Source organism: Colossoma macropomum, unplaced genomic scaffold (genome assembly GCF_904425465.1).
Source record: "Colossoma macropomum unplaced genomic scaffold, Colossoma_macropomum, whole genome shotgun sequence".
NCBI classification, from domain to species: domain Eukaryota; kingdom Metazoa; phylum Chordata; class Actinopteri; order Characiformes; family Serrasalmidae; genus Colossoma; species Colossoma macropomum.
Window position 1 is genome coordinate 12556563 of NW_023494805.1, and position 17750 is coordinate 12574312.

Here is a 17750-nt window from a genome sequence, read left to right on the forward strand (position 1 = left end):
CCATAGGTCTTTACCATAAGAAGTATGTAAATCCCATTCTCCAAGTAAGATGTTGGCTTTTGTATCAAACATTGAACTGTACTAGGGCAAACATGTGAGACATGAAGTGAAGTGGGAGCACAAGGCTGCTGGTCATTTAACATTTGTTTTCATTGACTTGGCATCACTGTTGTGAGCACGATCACAATCCAAAATTGGTTAGTGGATTGACAAATCAGAATACTTAAGGATGTATAAAGGGTAAACATCTTCTCTTGTATTTGTAAAAGCTGATTGTTTGAGTAATGAAAAACAATGTAGTTCAAAATATACAGTTATTTGATCAAGTGGGTTTTAAGTACTGTCCCACTTTTACTGAACATGCTAACAAGTGGGGCACTTTAAAGTCATAGTGGCATGGTATGGTTATTTATTATTTATTAATCAAACAAATCATTTCAAGGCCTGTATATTGTAATGTTCACCACTATTAAAAAAGACAGCTTTGGAGAGCCTCAGAGATAGGAAGTCTCAGCTACAGTTCTTTGCCAGAGAGGAAGCCCACCTTTCAGTGGCATGTAGCCAGTATGTTTAACTATATTGAATAGTTTTAACACATTTACCTTTTGGAGGTTTGTCACAAAACTCACAAAAAAACCCAAAACACAAAAGATTCAAATATAGCAATTATGAGGGTCCCCCAGTGCACCAGAAAGTCTCACTTTTTTTTTTTTACATCTGCCTATGATAAACTGCAGTTTTGTATTTTCTTGTTTTAAAAAATTGAGAATTTACATTCATACACAATCATAAATATATTTTACATAATTTTACATACAATATTTTTGTATTTAATATCAGTCACAGTTTTAAAACTGTTTATGAATGGACACTGCTGGATTAGACCAATCTTTTCCGCAAAGGGCCACTGTGGCTGCAAGTTTTCATTCCAAACAAGCAGGAGCTCACCTGATTTCACTAGTTTAAACAATGGCTCAGCCATCAAACAAATGATCATGTGATCTCCTGCTCTGTTGGAATGAAAACCTGCAGCCACAATGGCCCTTTGTGGATAAGATTGGACACCCCTGGTCTAATCAGTTATCAGTAATAGTCAGCCTACTCACTCTATTTTCAAGGCCTAATTTGGTCAAGTGGATAACCAGTTTTCAGTGTTTGAGTAGTTTGTGGCAATTTGTGACACTCAACTAAAAGGGTGTTACAGAACGGATTCCCATAATGCTTTAATTACATTCAGAGGAAATATCTGACAACTTTGTTAAAGGACCACTGCTTGTGATAAACTGGAAGCAAATTGATTGGAGTGGCCTATTAGACTTTATCCAGTCAGCTGTGCAGTCCAGCCCTGGTTTGCCTCTACCAGTCATAAGGACATATACTCTTCAAAACGTTTCAAGCAGATATTTGGATGCTGTATAATTAAACTAATAAGTAATTCCCCATCACTCATTATGCATTAGGGAAATACTGTATGTGGTTATGCAGGCAACCCAGTCTTGTTACTGTGCCCTCCTTCAGAATGGTCACCCTTGGTATAGACTATCCTGTATGTTTTTGTCAGAGATATATTTTACTTTTCGATAAGTGGTGTGTGTGTGTGTGTGTGTGTGTATAAGAACTTTTGCTTTTGTGACATGGTGCATTATTATGGCTGAAATTAGCCATTAGGAGATGGGTGAATTGTAGCCATGAAGGGTTGCACATTCCTCACACTATTATGCCATCTCTACCAGCCTGGACTGTTGACACAAGGCAAATTGTTTCCAGGGATTCATGCTGATGGCACTGAATTCTTAACCTACTATCTGTGTGCCTCAGCAGAAATTGAGACCAGGCTATGTTTTTCCAGTCTTCAGCTGTCCAGTTTTTGCTGAGCCTGTGTCCACTGCAGCCTTAGCTTTTTGTTCTTGGATGACAGAAGTGGAACATGACATGGTCTTCTTCACCATCCTCCTCAAGGATCGGCATGTTGTGCATTCTGAGATGCTTCTCTTATCTGAGTTACCATAGCTTTTCTGTCTGCTCGAACAAGTCTGGCCATTCTCTGTTGACCTCTCTCATCAGCAAGGTGATTCTGTGTGCAGAGCTGACACTCAGTGTTTTTTCTTTATTGCACTATTCTAATTAAACTCTAGATGTTGTGTCTGAAAATGCAAGAACATTAGCAGTCCAGTCTGCATACAGTCAGCTTATTTTATACTCCTTGACTGTGGCAGACTGGACTGAGCCAGCTCCACTTTTCCAATGTTCAAGGTTATAAAGGGTGTTTAAAAATAAAGTAAACTGTAAAACAAAAAGTTGTTCACTTAGAAAAAAAGGAAAACTAAACAGGCTACCTGTTATAATGTAAAACACTGCCATCTTTTTATTTAACCCCGGATTAAAAAGATTAATATTGTAGTCTAGTTTGTTAGAAATAGCTAGTTTAGTAGGTCTAGCAGATTTATTTACTTCATTAAACCTAAAATTTTCATCCAAAGGCATATGTCCTTGTGTGTGACATACACTATATGGACAAAAGTATTGATTTCAGCCACACCTATTACTAACAGATGGATAAAATTAAGCAAATAGCCTTGCAGTCTCGATAGACAAACACTGGCAGTAGAATGGGAAATCTTAATGCTTCAGCATACCATACATTTTGGACAATTGTATGCTTCCAACTTTGTGGGAACAGTTTGGGGAAGGCCCTTTTCTGTTCCAGGATGATTGTGGCCCAGTACACAAAGCAAGGTCGATTAAGGGATGGTTGGGTGAATTTGGTATGGAAGTTGACTGGCCCACACAGAGCCCTGACCTGTATGGTTGACTCTAGTGGCTACACTTGCCTGTGTAGAGAGAGCAGATGTCTGTATGTGTACATGATAATGAAGAAAAGGAAGCCTCATATTAGAACTTTTTTGAGCATCAAAGTGGAAATGTAAGGAGGTGTTCAACACAGAAAAACAGTCAGATACTACTGTTCTTGGATAATCATCTTGGCATCTTCTTTTAATAAATACAGTGAGACTGCAATGCATGTAATGCTAACTAAGTTTCTATTGCTGAGATTGATGAATATTTTAATACAAAAATATGGTAGTAAAGTACAACACTGTTGAAATAAAACCTATTCTCACATAAGTGTGAGTCCAAACTTTAAATCTTTCTTGAAATTAGAATTCAACTAGAATTGTTTTGAACACACTAGTTTTATTTAATCATACCTTGTTTTCATCAAAGTTTTGATGTATTTATAGTAGCTCTTTGATAGTCTTTTGTTTTTTGTCTTTAACAGCTCAAGGTAGGATATTGACTAATATTGACTAATTGGCATATATAAATTTCACAGAAAACATTGTTCCTTACCAAATTATAGTTGCAACACCAAGCTTGTGGTAAATGCAGTGCCACTATAGCCATGCACCACTAAGCTGAACCAGCTTGAAGGAATGCCTGGAATAAAACAGTTCACTAGCTCTAAAACTATTGCAAAATGTCATGATTTCTGTTCTGAATGTTTATTTAAAAGGCTGGAAATTGGATGAAAAAAAAACATTTGACAGTGTGATGATGTCCTTTAATACTGGGAAGTTACTGGACATCAGAAATACCTTACAGTAATAGTAATTAATTGAGTAGCATTTATAGTTGCACCTAGAATAAGAATAGAGCTTGGTCACATTTTTCCAAGGAAATGTCTGGAACATAACGTGGGTATAAAAGAGCTAACCCTTGGATGAATGTGAGAGTTTCTGAGTTTCCACAATGTCCTATCCATACTTTACATTGGGGGCTGGGTAATTTTCTGATTAATCCTAACTCTAGAATATGGAAAAACACCTCCAAAGGTCACTGTTATTGTCTCATCAGACCATGGAATCAGGTTCCATTCAAAGTTTCAGGAAACTCCAGATTCTTAGTTTTGAGATTTTGTATTGTGTCTTGTGTGTCTGTGTGTGAGTATTTTGTCTGTGTGTTTTGTGTATTTTGTATGTTTAAGTATAAAGCTTTTATAAAATATGAAGCTTTATATAAAGTATTTGTTTATGAAAATTGTCTGATCTGTGTAATAAACAATTCTTTATACTCTAATTTTCCATTGGTTGATGAATAAGGACATTTGAGCTGCATGCCACATGATATTATCATAGAAATAATATTGTAGCATGTTTGTGAAATGTTATTCAGGTTAGTTTTAGGTTAATGTGTTATCTAGTATTTATTTACTGGGTTAGTCTGACAGGGACTCTTATTGTGTAGCTGTGGCCAACTACAGTCCTTTAATGAGGCAAAACAACTTGTGTATCCACTGTGCCTTCTTTAATAGTTATGAATGCTATAATATTTATGATTTTTCCTCACTGATTCCTCTCATAGTTTTAGTGTAAGATCAAGTTGATGAAGATATTTTAACAGTATGATTCTCTTTTCAAGTCTACTAATAATTGTGAAGGAAATTCTAACATGCCTTTTTAATTACAGTTGTAAAGAGAAACATCATAAATATGTATCCAGCCATGGAGCGAACAGACTACAAAGCTTGTTAAATGAATTCCAGCAGATGGTGGGGTGGGGGGGCACTGTGGAAGTCTACATGATTATCTCTTTAAAGTGGGGTTAATTCATTATTTTTAGAACAATGCAGAAAATCTTAAAATCAAACCAAATGTACCAGTAAAAGTAAAGTAAGAACTAATGTGACTTTTTCAGAGATCCTAAACAAGCAGCTGTGCTTTGAATAGTGAAGTACGACAGTGAAGATAAACTAACCAGATAACAAAATTGGTCTGATGCTTTTTTTTTTTTTGTCATACTTGGCTATGTGTCCCTTTGCTTTAAAAACAGCACTATTCCTGTCTGATAAAGATTGCAGCAGTCTGTTGAGATCCTGTCCATCCTATCAATTAGATTTTGTTCTTAAGGATTTCTAGGGTTGTCATTAAGTGTGAAAATGTGTTTTCTTCTTCTTCTCATTATTATTATTATTATTATTATTATTATTAGTAGTAGTAGTAGTAGTAGTAGTCGTAGTAGAAGTAGTTGTGGTATTTTTAAAAACAATTTTACCCCTGAAGGATTAGATTTTTTAGAGTTTACTAAGCCAGGTTAATTAATTCTGACTAGAGTTATATGTTTAGTACAAAGCAAAAGTAAGAAAGAGAGCTACACTAACCTGCTTGGAGTCCGCCTTTCCCTCAGAGTAATGGTTGTATTCTTTAGAAGGAGGAAGAAAACATTTTAAAACACATCAGTAGAGTGTCACTCAGTAACACTCAAGGCAAGCAGTTTCAGTGAACCCCAAGTCTGATACACCATTGGTTTGGCTTTCAAATTTAAAAAGGCCCAATTAGAAGGTACAAGGAAGACGTATGTGAAACTGATCAACGGAAGCGTTTAGCTTTACGTTCAGATTTTCAGCTAAAGGTTGAAAAATTCTACTAAATTCACTCATTTTTTAATGTGAAACTCATTTTTTCCATGTATGATGTCTGCACTAGCTCACCTAGCCACAGATTAACAGTTATAACTAAGAAGTGGTGAGTGTAACTGAAAATATCTTGTTCACTTAAATGTAAGCAATAATATCTCACTGTGTTCCCTGTCAGTCACCAGCTTTTTTCTGATAGTTATACTTTACCTGCTGGACCATCTTTTCCATGTGAGATTGTCTTTATACACACTTCACGTCATCGTCATATCAAACAAATAAGTAAGTAATAAGTAAGTAAGTAAGTAGGTAAGTAAATATATAAATAAAAGTAACACTATAACAGGGTCCTATAAATGGCAACTTAATCTTTATGTAGTACTTTGTTAACAATACATCAGCTTAGAATAATAAGGTTCTATCTTCATTCAGTGCTGTGTTCAGCAGAGGCATAGGCAAGGAGTGCGCAGGGGTGGGCACTGCCATCCTTGGGTGAAGCTTGGCCACCCCAGTTAAACAAAGTGAGACAGTCAACCATTATCAATTTGTCATCAGGAAAATTACCAGTCAGCTATAACAGTCTGATTATGCTGCATTCAATAATCAGTATAGCTCAGTGTGATAAACATCTGAGCAGACAGGCCAGAGCTCTAGTCTAACCCTAATGTTGGTTTTGTGCTTGTGCTTATAAAGGCAGGAAAAACTGTTTGAAACATCTAAATCAATTTCTATATAAATATACTATAAATCTAGTCTATATACATTCACCAAGCATTTTATTAGGAACACCTCATTGAATCTACACTCAGTGTCCATTTTATCAGTTCTTTACACTTTGTAGTCCATCCTTCTCTCTGCATACTTTGTTTCTCTTCTCAAGTCTACAAATAATTGTGAGGAAAACTGTAACGTCTCTTTTAGTTACAGTGGTAAAGAGACATCATAAATATGTATCCATTCATGGTGTGACAGACTACAAAGCATCTAGATCACATGAAAAATGTAGTGAAACCCATAGTTAAAATCAGCTTGTGAAGCCAGTTCCAGCAGCTGAGGCACTGAGAAAGGCTGCGGAAGTATGAAATGCACCGTTGGTATGGCTTTCATATTTAAAAAAGCCCCATGAGAAGGTATGAGGAAGACGTATGAGAAACTGATCATAGGAAACATTTAACCTAGGATGACTTTTTGAGCATTTAAAAGGATGACTACTTCAGAGATCCTAAACTAGCAGCTGTGCTTTGAATAGTGAAGTTTGAATGGGAATATAAACTGACCAGATAACAAAATTGGTCTGACACATTATTTTCTTTCTTATACTTGGCTGTGTGTCCATTTGCTTTAGTAACAACACTACTCCTGTAATGGATAATGATTATACCTATCCATCCTGTCAATTAGATTTTGTTCTTAAGAATTTCTAGGGTTGCCAGTAAGTGTGAAAATGTGTTTTCTTGTTGTTGTTCTTCTTCTTCTCATTATTATTATAATTATTATTAGTAGTACTAGTGTTTTTAAAATTAATTTTACCCCCTGAAAGATTTGATTATTTAGATTATTAGATTATTATTTAGATTATTTAGTAGAAAGCAAAAGCAAGAAAGAGAGGTACACTAACCTGCGAGCAATCTGCCTTTCCCTCAGAGTAGTGTTTGTAATCTTAAGGAGGAAGAAAACATTTAAAAACACATCAGTAGGGTGTCACTCACTATCTCTCAACGCAAGCAGTTTCAGTAAACCTCAGGTATTATTTACCATCAGTGCTACTTTCGAATTTAAAAAGCCCCATGAGAAGGTATGAGGAAGACATATGAAAAACTGATCAGGGGATCAGTTTTTAAAGCATTTAGCTTTACGTCCAGATATTCAGCTAGAGGTTGACAAATGATACTAAACTCACTCATTCTTTAAAGTGAATCTCATTTTTTCCATGTATAAAGCCTGCACTGGCTCAACAAGCCACATATTAACAGTTTTAACTAAAAAGTGGTGATTGCTGCTGTGAAAACGTGTTGTTCACTGCAACGTACACAATAATATCTCACTGCGTTCCCTGTCAGTCACCAGCTTTTTTCTCTGAAAGTTATACTTTACCTGTTAGACAGTTTTTTCTATGTCAGATCGCATTAAGTCTTTATGCACACCTCATGATCACGTGACCATCATATCAAGTAAATAAATATCAGTAAGACTGTAACAGTGACCTATACATAGCAACTTAATCTTTATATAATTGTTTGTTAACAATACATCAGTTTAGAATTATAAGTTTCTATATTCATTCAGCGCAGTGTTCAGCTAAGGCGTATGCTAGAGGTAGCCAGGGTGTGGGCACTTCCATCCTTGGGTGAAGCTTGGCCACCCTAATTAAACAAAGTGAGACGGTCAACCATCATCAGTCTGTCATCAGGGAAGTTACCAGTTAGCTGTAAGAGTCTGTTTGTGCTACATTCAATAATCAGTATAGCTCAGTGTGATAAGCATCTGAGCAAACAGGCCAGAATGCTGGTCTAACCCTAATGCTGGTTTTGTTCATTGTGCTAATGACAACAGCAAACATTGGTTTAATACATATTAGCAAAACAGTTTAAACATCTAAATCAGTTTCTATATAAATCTGATGCACTCACCGAGCATTTTATTAGGAACACCTCCCTGTAGCTACACTTACTGTCCATTTTATCAGATCTTTGCACTTTGTAGTCTGTTTCTCTGCATACTTTGTTTCTCTTCTTAAGCCTACTAATAATTGTGGAGGAAAGTCTAACGTTCTTTTAGTGGTGAAGAGGCATCATAAATATGTATCTATTCATGGTGTGACAGACTACAAAGCATCCAGATCTAGTGAAAAATGTAGTGAAACCCATAATAACATAATAATAGCTTGTTAAATCAGTTCCATTAGATTGGTGGAGGTGGGGGGGGGTGGGTTTACTGTGGAAGTCTGTGCAGTTTTCTCTTTTAAGTGAGCTTAATTCATTATTTTTAGAACAGTGCAGAAAATCTCAAAATCAAACCAACTGTACCAGTAAAAGTAAAGTAAGAACTTGAAAGACTAATTCAGAGATCTTAATCAAGCAGGTGTGCTTTGAATGGTGAAGTATGACTGGCAATATAAACTGACCAGATAACAAAATTGGTCTGATGCGTATTGTACTTGGCTATATGTCCCTTTGCTTTATATCAATCTGATTATATCAATCTGTTGAGATCCTGTCCATCCTGTTATTAAGAATTTCTAGGGTGAAAATGCATTTTGTTCTTCTTCTCATTATTATTATTATTATTATTATTATTAGTTGTAGTAGTAGTAGTAGTAGTAGTTGAAAGGAAATTGGGCTTGTAGGATTGGAGAAGGTCAGAGAGATAGGAAGGAGCAAGATTGTTGAGAGCTTTGTAAGTGAGAAGAAGGATCTTAAACTGCATACAGTAGTTTATGGGAAGCCAGTGGAGGTTTTGGAGAACAGGTGCAATGTGGTGATGTGACCAGGTGTAAGTGAGGAGACGAGCAGCAGAGTTTTGAACTGTATGAAGTTTACTAAGTAATGAGGAACTGATGTCTGCAAGAAGAGAATTGTAAAGAAAATGTTTTCTGTACAAAGCTGTTCTACAAGCATACCAAGTTTATTAAAGTAATGATCTTATGTCTGTATGTCAGAGCAGAGCGTCCTGACCTGCAAGTGCATTTTTTTGGCAATCAAAATGATACTCTGCATTTTGTTCTCAGAAATCTTGTTCATCTCTGTACTGGCCAACCACCAGTCATGTCTGCTTCTAAGTGTATAAAGATGCCCTCCTATTACAAAAATATGAGTGCATCTCCAAACATCGATGCACCCGTGTGTGAAGCTTCGGCAGAGAACAACCAGAAAGAGTGAGGTTAAGGTGGGATCAGAGAAAGGGACAAAGGAAACAGTAGTAGTAGTAATAAAAGTTATATTTTTAAAAACAATTTAACGCCCTGAAAGATTAGATTATTTAGATTTTATTAAGTGAGGTTAATTCATTCTGACTACAGTTACATATTTAGAAGAGTACAAAAGCAAGAAAGAGAGGTACACTAACCTGCAAGCAATCCACCTTTCCTTCTGAGTAGTGTTTGTATTGTTCAGAAGGAGGAAGAAAACATCTTAAAACATGTCAGTAGAGTGTCACTCTGTATGATGCAGCATTGGTTTGGCTTTCAAATGTAAAAAACCCCATGAGAAGCTATGAGGAAGAAGTATGAGAAACTGATCAGAGGAAGCATTTTTACATCATAACTGCTAAAAGAGGACATTAGTTAAGTAGTCAGGGGCCAGTATTGTCTCAGGTATCCATACAAAGAGATCAGTAGTCATGTCACAGCCTTTATTTCCAGGTGTCTTCCAATGGTCAGCAGACAGTTTATATGGAAGAAATGGAAGAAATATTTAATGCCAACCACTACTAACACCACGGGTACAGAAACATATTTACAAATATTATTTTAAAATGATCTAAGAATAGCATCATTCTTAGGGTCCATTTTTATACATTTAGAATAAGAAAATGTTGAATACAAATACATTAGTCAAGAATGTGTACAAGTAGACCTTGTATTACATATAAACTTATTGAAAATGAAATGTACAGCATTTAACACTGCATTGTAAGAAAGAAATTTATATGTTTTTCTATATAAATATCTGTCATAATGATTATACAAATGTCATGAAACCTTAATGTAGATAGCCATGATTTACTTCAAGATTTGTTTGCATTAATCCCCTTTAAAAGCAAACATAGTTGCTTTAAATGTAGTTGACCATTCATCTAAAATTTTCTCTTTAGTAATTGTGTGCCACAACATTGCTGTGTCTGATCGACTCATACCAGCACAACACACACTAACACACTACCACCACATCAGTATCACTGTAGTAGTAAGAATGATCCACCACCCAAATCATAGGGGGCAAAATGGATTCTTAGATGAATTGCAATGCGGACGTGGACATTTCTGAATCGATTCACAAATGTCAAAAATCAAATTTTAATTTATAATGCAATGTTGACGGAACGCAAAAGGCGGAACTTAGAAGTGCGGAAGTGCAGCGCCTGGACGCTCTGTGGCAGCACATCACAAAAACATAAATGGATGAGCGAGAAATCCAACCGGTGCCCTCTACATTAAAAGCAAGGTTAGGTCAGGAGTCAACAAACCAAATGTTAAGAAGAGCCATTTTGTTTCTCAAAAAAAATCAAACCACCTTGAGTACCTAAACATTTAATGTCCAATATGTCTCAGTATGTGCTAATGTCCTAGTATAGGTTCAAAAATATAAATGAAAACGCAGACTTACTTTGCTCTGCTTTATGCTTTAGCTGTAGCCGCTTTCCTCCCATCTCCAACAGGAAACTTTTCCTCAAATGTAGATCAGTTTTTTGTAAAATGCCTCTCAACGTTTGAGGCTGAAGTCGCTTCTCATTCGCCAGCTTTTTGTTCAAATTTTCCTGTTCCACCTTAAATTCTGCCTGAGACGCCAAAATTCCGGATGGAACAGGAAAATTAGAAAGAGAAGCTGATTTCAGCTTCACAGCTTTTTAGTGTTTGACAGTTTCTCGTTGCAGATTTAATGAATCAGGAAACCAACTGCAGTGCTTATAAATGTAAGTCCTTTCGTCTCCAAATGTTCATCTTAAATCTTTCTCTTTGCCGTTTCGTTAGCTAACGTTACTAGCTAGACGAGATCGCGTTGCTATGTGCCCTGCAGTCTGCATGCCGGCCTTCAGGGTTATAGGGTGGTGAATTAGCAGCATTTAAGACCATCTATTGTTGAAACAATGTTAGACCGATCAGGACAGCTTTATTTTACTGCAAAGGAGGATTATTTTGTTTTTATCTAAAAATATAGTTCTGCAGTGGAGTAAAAGAGCCGTATGTTGCTGACGCCTGAGCTAGCATATGTAAGCACTTTGGCTTCTATGGAGTTGAAGGGAAAGCGATGTCAAAGCTTCCGTCCAAATCTGAAGCAAATTACAAATGTTATCGCAACTTTTATTGCCAAGGATTTGCATCCATACTCAGTCGTTGAGAACCAGGGCTTTCGCGCTATGTTGTCCACTTTGGAGCTGAGATACAGCAGCCCGTCTCAAAGATATTTTACTGACACAGTGATCCCCCCCACTCTCTACAACAAGACCAAAACCGAAGTTATGGAATCACTGAAGAAAATGGGTAGGATAGCTGTAACACATTATGCATGGACATCCATTGCCACAGAATCTTATGTCACCATAACTGCGCATTTTATCACAGATGAGTGGCAGCCTGTGTCTCATGTGCTCCAAACAAGAGAAAGAGAGCCTTCCAGTTGACTTGCCTCATCGCTTCCATTTGTTTTATTAATTAAAGATATTGAAAGTAAATTTACTATGGATCATTACAAATATTTTGCTTTAAAAGTACCAGGTTGTCACACATCCTGTATGGAAAAAAAGATGCATCAAGATGCATCGATAATCATTTTATAATCGCATCGCAGCCCTCTGAATCGTAATCGAATCAAATAGTCTTGACCGTTGAAGAACAGGGTAAAAGGGCTTAACAAAGTATACAGAGAAATAGCTAAACTACAATCTGTAATTGTAGAACTACAAAGTGCATCTATACGGTAAGTGGTGCTGATAAAATGTGTTTCATTCTGTTCTGTCCGCTCTATAAAAGCTCTTCAGAATGGATGGTTAAAGCTTTAAACTTGCTTCCTTTTAATCACATTTGGTGTTCTAACGTGCAGTTTCGCAAGTGCATCAGCTCTCTTGGCCTGTGTTGCAGCAAACACATATAACAAAGGTTCCTCTTGCCACATCCTTTTTTTGTCATCAGTGTTTATGTTTCTATCTGAGACCCAATCAGGTGGGTCAGATCCAACAGTCTGCCTATGACTGGGGACCACCGACTGTTTGGGATTGTACACTCGGGTACTCTCACTGCCTCCACAACCCTGCCCTTTCTCCAGAAGGTGTGAGGTTCAACTGGTTGTATTCTCACACAGACGCCCTGCTGTAGCATGTTCAGATCTCTGGGAGATCTACTGTAGTAGAGTCTTTGGTGTTGCTGATTGTGTTTAAGTTCCTGGAGTACATTTAGACTTCTGGTTGTAGTAAGCTGATTTTTGTGGGTAAAAGTGTTCTTGTGTGACATCTAAGCAGCCTCTGAGCTGGGCTTTTTTGCAACCCTAGTGTTGGTGTATTGTGATGGTCCAACAATGCCAGGTAGGGGTCCTGTCTTGCAGCTTTTGTGTGTGCATGTGCCTCTTGACTGTTTACACAACCAATTCTGCCTTGCCATTGCTCTGCGGATAGCCCGGCAATGAGGTCTTATGACTGAAGTCCCAGAGTTAGTTAAATTTTCTAAATTCCTGGGATATAAATTGAAGACCACTGTCTGAAAGTGTCAGGAATACCTTGGGCAAAATGGGCTTTTAGCTTTCTAATAACAATACTGGACTTTGTGTTTGGAAGATAGTCTGCTTCCAAAAAAGTCCATTGTGATAAGGTAATCCTTACCATCATATGTAAACAAATCAGAGCATATCTTTGCCCATGGTCTGCTTGGTATTTCATGTGGGGGAATGTTTCCTTCCACTGCCTGTTGTTGACTGACCGACAGATGCTGCATTTCAATATGTATGACTTGACTTGGTCATTCATACGTTGCCAGTACACACATTCCCTGGCCCTCCTAAGGCAGCCTTCAACACTCAAATGATTGAGTGATTGAGTGATCTTCCCTCTGAGTGTGTGAGGAATAACCACATGTTTACCCCTAAAGACAATTCCAACTTGATAGCTTAACTCCTCCTGGAATGCATAGTAATACATTATTTCAAGGGGGTACATCGGCTTTTGACCTTGGCCATCCCTTTAGAATGGTTTTCGTGGACATTTGCAACAGTTTGTCTTCCTTTGTAGCAGAATGAATCCTGTGGAGCTGGTCCATTGACACCCTTGAATGAGTGCAGCGCCTAGTCCTGTGTTTGAAGCGTCACAATAGACAGTCAGCTCTTCCTCTGGATTGTAGTACTTTAGAACTGGTGCATTTGAAATAGTCTGTTTCACCTAGAGTAATGCTTCATTATGCTCAGCTGTCCATTTGCAAGTACTATCATGATGGGTCAGTATTAAAGTATTAAAAATGACAGTTAAATTTCTGATTATGATAGTTTGTCTGATTGCTTCTGAGCCCCTTAAATGGGGGTTCAGTTAGTAGTGGCTACCATAACTGTCAATTCTCATAATTTACCCTTTAGAGTCATATTCTGTTTTTCCTTCACTGAGGGCTCATAGCTGTGAATGTAAATCTCATGGCACTGCACTTGAGACATGTACAAGGATTTAAGCTGGTTTGAGATTAATAATGAGTTCAGTGATCAAGATCTGTATCAGCTGACTGTAAAAGTGTCTGAAAGTGCCACTTGACTTGTTCTTTTTAATGCTGTTTATATTATGCCTACAAGTACAAGTTTAATAAATAGGAAATTATTGAATTCCTATTTTACCAGTGTTTTCAATGAAAATAACAGTTTTATTCATTTTTTTAGTATTGAGTGACTAGTGACTAGTGAGTATAAACAATGCCATGATATTGGCAATGTGGCAGAGCCTGCAAACTTGAATGAATTAATTTTAAAATAAAAATATCTTCACTGTAAACTTTTAGACTTGTAGTAGTATTCTCTGAAACAAGACAATGGTTCATGTATTTTATGTTTAAAAGTTAAAAGTGTCTGTTTTCTGATGCTTGAACTGTACACCTTTTTGAGTAATATTCACAGAATATGACATATGGTCAAAAATGTTTAATGTAAATCACCATCAGATTAGCACTAACAAACTACTAGAATCCCATAGGGACACTAATAGAAGTTAAAATTTTCATAGAGGTGTTTTTCCCTCACATTTTAACTACATTTTGATATTTATGACTTTTAAAGGCCTAGCTCTATATAAATACATAAAGTGACTGTGCAGGTACATTTTTAATTCATCAAAGTACAAACAATGAAAAATTACCCTTAAAGGTACAACAGTAGTTTTAAGGTCCAATTTTGTAACTTAAAGAACCAATTTTGACTTAAAGAAGTCAACACAGGTGCAAAGTTTGTATTTGTAGCTTTTCATAACCTAATGTTTTAAAACAGAAAAATATACCAAAAAGCCTGGAGACGAGACGGGGTGTATGGAGTCAATATAACTTAGAAAATATAATTTCAATGAATTATGGTACAATTATGTTCCCTGACTAAAGGTACTGTGATGTACCCTTGAGGGAACCACCTAAGTGACAAAAGGGGTACTGCCCCAGTGACAGTTTCGTACCTTTTTTCTGAGAGTGTAGAAGAGAGGCCAGAAGAATATAACCAGGAATATATAGCTCAGAAAAGATAACCAGGCCACGCATGAACATGTGTTCATATGCCAGTGCATGAAACTCGCGCTTTGCAGCCACAGCCTATGTGGAGATCAAACCAATCCAGGAAGTATAGGGGTCTGATGGCTCACTCCTCATAGAAGCACATAATTTTAAAATAAGACAGTGATTATCTAGTCTCGCAGTCTAGGTCTAGTTGCAACTCTGGACTATTGCAAACTGGAAAGCAATGGATTGACTATTGATACATTGACTATTGATTAAATATTGAATATAAAATGTTGATTAGCTGGGCATACTGGGCAATATGAATGCACATCTCTCAGTAAATAATAACCATCAAGTATTCTGCCAAGCAATAGTATAAACAGTATTTTATAACAAAAACATTATTTATAATGATTGACTTTAGGCTACCTTTTTGCTTTCATCTTCAACAGTGTGCACACAGGGATATAGCCTTAGCACATGAACACAGACTGAAAGAAGAAACCACAGAGATACTTAATTCAATTAAAATAGAGAGAGAATACGAGCAGCTGTGGTTATTTGAACATGTGGTTGTCCAGACATATCATGTTAAAATAATATTAAATCTAGTGTGGAAAAGTAAATGTTTGATAGCACAAATTTCCATATGCTAATGTTCCAAATTCCATTTGTGGAAATTTACCAAGAGGGTGTCTGCTACAGGTGGGGACAGCATTTATCATACACATTTTTGCGTGTGTATGTGTGTGTGTGTGTGTGTAAATCCCTTCATTAGTCAGTTTTTATTTATCACAGTTATTTCACTGTCCCCCATTTTCTCAAAATGAACTACTTTTCAATCTGTCAGCTCTATCTGATAATCTACTACACTCACTATGAGCAAATAACAGTCTTGATGTGATTCATGGTAAAAAATTTCTTCATGTGTTTTACTGTTTACTTTCCCAGTTTCTCATGTGAATATTTACATGTAAGACCCCTGGCTGAAACGAGGGTCCCAGGTGTTGCTTGCTGTTGGCAGCTTTTTTTGTGAGCCTGAGGCTTATTGTAGCACAGCGCAAACCTTTTGCCACACCTGTTGGCATCGCCGCACTAGCAGACAGGGACTTCAGCCTCCGCCTCCTGCTCAGGGAACATGGATGGAGGATACCCAAACCGGCATTCAAAGGGAGACATCCCCAGCAAGGAGTGCCATAACTCTGCCCAAAACAGGTGCTCAGACCACACAGATGGTCTAGAGGACTCTAGACACCGAGTGTCCACTCTAGGTCCTGATTAACCCTCTCAGTCTGCCCATTAGACTAAGGATGGAAACCTGAGGAAAGATTCACCGAAGCCCCCGGCATTTGACAAAAAGCCTTCCAGAACCGACTGGTGAACCACAGTCGGACACCACATCGAGTATGCTGCCTCTTTGGCTGACGGTAGTCCAGGTACAGCAATAAATTTGCAGACCTTGAAAAACCGGTCAACCACAACCATAATAGTCCTTCTCCATCCTAGGCCACCAGAAACGTCTCCTTAAGAACTCAGGTGTGTAAGTTGCCCCTGGATGTCACGTAAAAGGGGATGTGTGTCCCCACTCAATAACTTTAGCTCAGACAGAAGACAGAATGTACTGCCGACCTGGGTCCCCCCCCAGGATCTGGGTTGGTCCAAAGTGCCCCCTGGATGGCGGTGTCCAGCCCCCAGTGCAATGGGGCAACGACCCGGGTGCCAGAAATAATGAGCTCTGGAGACTGGTCTGGAGAGCATGTCGGGCTTGCGATATTTTGAGCCCAGCTGATACGATAGCAAGAAACTGAATTCGCTAAAAAACATCACCCTCCTGGCCTTTAGTGGACGCCAAGCTCTTGTGATCTGTCCAGACCAGGAGGGCTCCATGCCATCCAGCCAGTGCCTCCACTCCTTGAGCACCAGTTATACCACCAGGAGTTCATGTTTCCCAACGTCATAATTACGGTCCATGGGGGTTAGGCAATGAGAAAAGAATGTGCAGAGATTGAGTTTGTGATAGGACTCGGAGCACTGGGACAAGACCGTTTCTTCTCCATCAGACACGTCAACCTCTACTATGAATGGTAGAGTGGGGTCAGGGAGCCGCAGAACTGACGCAGAGGTCAGGCAACACTTCAATTCTTTGACAGCTTTCTGGGCTTCAGGGGTCCACTGGAAGTTCCAGATAAACTGGTGAAAGAAATTAGCAAAGCCCAGAAAGCTTTGGGTGGAATTTAGGGAGGTGAGGCATGGCCATTCCATAACAGCCTTTATCTTGGCTGGGTCCAAGGCCTTTAGATATCACAAACCCCAAAAAGGTGACCAATTGAGCTTGGAAGAGGGATTTCTCCAGCTTCAGGTCATTCTCAAGCAGAAGCTGGAGAACCTGCTGGACATGAACCATGTGTTCGTCTACTGAATTGCTGTAAATGAGAATGTCATCAACACATAATGGTTTAGAGCCTCACGCAAAACTTTATTAATAAGGTGTTATAAGACCTTGGGGGCATTCATGAGCCTGAACGGCATTACGAGGTACTCGTAATGCCCAGATGGCGTAATAAAAATGGTCTTCCATTCATCCCCTTGCCGCATCCTAATGGGGTTATAGGCATTGCGCCAGTCCAGCTTAGTAAAAACTGTGGCCTGCTGCAGTGCCTCAAATGCTGAGGTCATTAATGGCAAGGGGTAGTGGTCTTTAATGGTAGTTTTATTGAGGTCCTGGTAATCAGTGCAGGGTCTAAGGCCACTTTCCTTCTTTCCCACAAAGAAAAACCCGGCCCCTGCGGGTGAGGTGGATGGCAGGATGAAGCCCAGGGCCAGTGCCTCCTTGATATACTCCTCCATGACTGTTTGTTCGGGGCCCGAAAGAGAAAACAGCCTCCCTCAGGGAGGGGTAGTGCCAAGGAGGAGGTTTATGGAACAGTCACAAGACCTGTGAGGAGGGAGGACTTG

At 38.3% G+C, this 17750-nt stretch overlaps 1 long non-coding RNA gene across 1 annotated transcript in view; it reads right to left on the reverse strand.

Annotated features, from left to right (window-relative positions):
- Window positions 1–10287, reverse strand: part of LOC118826179 — a 33319-nt gene extending 23032 nt beyond the window's left edge. Inside the window, exons 1-3 of the long non-coding RNA XR_005008726.1 lie at window positions 9479–10287; window positions 7032–7072; window positions 5159–5199 (exon numbers count right to left, since the gene is read on the reverse strand). This is a non-coding gene — a long non-coding RNA (uncharacterized LOC118826179). The remainder of the gene's footprint in view (window positions 1–5158; window positions 5200–7031; window positions 7073–9478) is intronic.
- Window positions 10288–17750: the final 7463 nt, after the last annotated feature.